The sequence below is a fragment of the Empidonax traillii genome, unplaced genomic scaffold (assembly GCF_003031625.1).
Source record: "Empidonax traillii isolate 1590-97213 ecotype Southwest subspecies unplaced genomic scaffold, ASM303162v1 scaffold769:size436185, whole genome shotgun sequence".
Taxonomy (NCBI): domain Eukaryota; kingdom Metazoa; phylum Chordata; class Aves; order Passeriformes; family Tyrannidae; genus Empidonax; species Empidonax traillii.
The window spans coordinates 334,166-337,426 of NW_020955962.1; positions in this window are offsets into that span (position 1 = coordinate 334,166).

The window sequence follows — 3,261 nt, forward strand, 5'->3', positions numbered from 1 at the left end:
TTTGAGTTCGGAGGGAGATCCATATTTTCCTGCCTGCCGTTTCTGAAATAGGGCTTTGCATGTGAAATGCGAGAGCCGGGGAATTGCTTTTTAATCCTCTGCCTGTCATGGGAATCTTTCAACAATCTGTGTAGTGTCAGAGAAGAGTGTATTTCCACTGGTGGTGATGGGGACTGTGCTGAGGGGGTCCCTGCGAAGCTGTTTGTGCTAGAAACTTCCATTTTTCCAGGATTTTGCTGTTCCTGCTGAGTCCATAATACTGCTGCCTGGTTTTCCTTAACTGTGCTTATGAGTGTAACACCTTAAGGCTGCAGTGTGTGGGTGTGGGTGTACACACACACACACACATATATATATATATATACACACAAACATAAATGAATAAAACTGGTGCATCAGTGTCATCCCCATCATCAGAAGGAATAATAAACAGGGGTGGATTTGCAGTGACCATGCAAGTCTTCTGCTGGCTGGGTTTCAGGCCATCATGTGCCTTAGGTTAAAAATAAATAAGTAAATAAAAAAATTCCCAACATAAAGGATGGTGAAATGCCTCCTGGGCTGCTTAATTTTCGCGAAGTTTTCAAGACGATATGTATTTAAAAAAAATTAATTAATTATGGCTCGTGCGTGGCTTGATATATTGCTGTTAAGAAGTTATGAGATTCAGTGATTTATCTAATTGGCTAAAACTTGCTTGGTATGCTCAGAGCTTGCAGGAAAGATGGCCTTCGGGCAGGGCTGATTGAGTTCAATCGATGCAATTTGGGCAAAAAAAAAAAAGAAAAAAAAATTATTTAAATCCGAGTAGGAAACCTGAATTAAAGCTGACAATTAAAATATTGTTTTGCAATTGGGTGCTTGGTTATTTTTCCTGCTGGGGGGGCTGCTCGTTGGTTGCAAATCATTAAAACGTTTTGTCCTCCAAGGCATGTCCTACATTGACCCCAGTGCCCTGTACCTAGAAGTTGAAAATGCTTATCTGAGCAAATATAAAGCTGTGTAAGAGTTTATTTTGAATTATTTATTTATTTATTTATTTATTTATTTTAATGCTTAGGTTCTCCAAGTTAGAAATGGAGAAGGGCGTGTTTCTCTTTCACTGGTTTAGTTTCTATTCCTGTTTTCTAGCTGGCTTTGGAAATGGGAATTGAAGGCAGTGTAAAATTAGAGGCTTGTGTGTTCTTTCATTATTTACCCCATCAAAGTCTGCGTGATGGATCCAAGCCTGCAGTCACAATATTTGGGAATAATGAGAAGCAGGGCTTTAGAATTAGCAGAGCACATCTTCTCACCTCTCAGTGCTTTTTCATGAATTGGAAATTTTCGCTTCCTTTTCAAACAAGAGACCAGGAAAACGGGGAAAATGGGAATGAGCCTTCCCTGTGTGTGCAGGACTCAGCTCCTGGAGGTGCCAATATGCAGAGAGACCTGTAAATGGGATCCCAAAAGTGAACTGCAGTAGTGGCACATGGATTTTTTTTTGCCTTTTTTTTTTTTTTTTTCCTTCTAAAATGTCCCTCTTCTGAATACCTGAGGTTAAGAAGGCCAGAAGTGTGTAAATGGATCAGGAGGAGCCGGGAGAAGGAGGTTTCCTTCCTGAATTGGCACTGAGGGCAGTGAGGAGTTTGTCTCGGGGTGTTCATCCCTCTCACAGTTCAGCTTTCACTGCATGGGGATTCCAGGAGGTGCTAATCCATCCCCTGCTCTTCCTTGAGAGGGAGGTGTGGATGGACCAAAGAGCTCCAAAATTCACGTGGCAATCCTGTAACATCCCCTCGTTTCTTTTGGAGCACGGAGGGAGATTCCCTTCTCCACCTGGAATGAACCTCTCAGCTTTGACCACAGGGATCGTTGTCTCTCTGCTTTTAGGGTGTCAAGATTGAGGGCAGACTTTGAAGTCATCTGCTCCTTTTAAAATGCCATTAAACTTGCTTGACATCTCACAGGAGCCTTGGTTCTGAGTGATGTGATTCCTCAGGGAAACTCCTGTGAGCAGTGAGACCCCTCACCTCTGATTCCAGGGATGTTCTGGTTTCCCCATCCCAGTGGGAAGATGAGGTGGTACTGAAGACACACTTAAATCCACAGGTGTGGTGCTGCCCTCATCATCAAACATCACACAGAAAAAAAAATGTGGTGTCCTGAGCCCTGACAAGTTCTGACCTTAATTGTGGGGACGGCGTGGAAATGGTGTTAACTCAGATTAGGGTTGTTTGACGTCTTTTCTCTCGTGTTGTGAAATGAAGCAGTAGCTGTGGTGGGGATGAGGTGAATCACGTGTTGGCGTGTTCCATGAATTGTAAGGTATCATCTTCTTCTCAGATGAGAAAACTCTGATATTTTTTTACTGGCATTTAGAAACTTGGATCTTTTGGGTTTTTTTTTGTTTTTGTTTTTGTTTGTTTTTTTTTTTTTTGCTCCGCTCCATCCCGGCTGGAAATCGTGTTTAGAGGCTTCATTTAAAACCATTAATCCACAAACACCTACTTAAGCACTTTAAATGATTGCTAATGGAATGATGGGGCTTTGTTTAAAAATTTAATAGTCTTTAAGTTGCTAATCAAAAACCATTTAACGAATAGTTTGGTTAATAGATGGTCGGTATGCAAAATTCCTGATTTGCTGTTGCTGAATGAACTCGGTGGGTTTTTTTGTAAAAGGTGCAAAGGGGTGACAGGGCAAAGGGGTCATGGAATGGCTTGGGTTGGAAGGACCTTAAAGACCATCCAGTTCCCCCCCCTGCCATGTGCAGGGGCATCTTCCACAAGCCCAGGTTTATCCAACCTGGCCTTGGGCACTGGCAGGGATGGGGCAGCCACGGCTTCCCTGGAAAATGTGTTCCAGGGTATTGAAGCCAGTATTGGAACCAGGCTGGGTACAGCCTTGAGCTACTTGCTCTGACCTGAGCACCAGAGTGTGGGGCTGGGTGACCTCCTGAGCTCCCTCCCAAGCTGGATAATCCCATGATCCTGTGGTCTCCAGCACCTGGAGGTTCTGGTCTGGTGCAGAAGGGAATTAACCCGCAGAGATGCCCAGACCTCGAGTCTTTTGCCATCAGGTTTGGCTTCGTGGTTGTCCCCTCTGCACTTGCAGAGGTTTCCACTACTAGAGGGCTGCTCTTGTGAGATTTTGGAGAGCCCCTCTCTCCGGGGAAGCTCTGAGATGCCTGCGTGTCACACGGGAGGAATTCTCCTGACAAGATGACACGGGGTCAGCAGGGGAGGGAAGCGCTGCTTTGATACGTCTCTGTGCCATGTG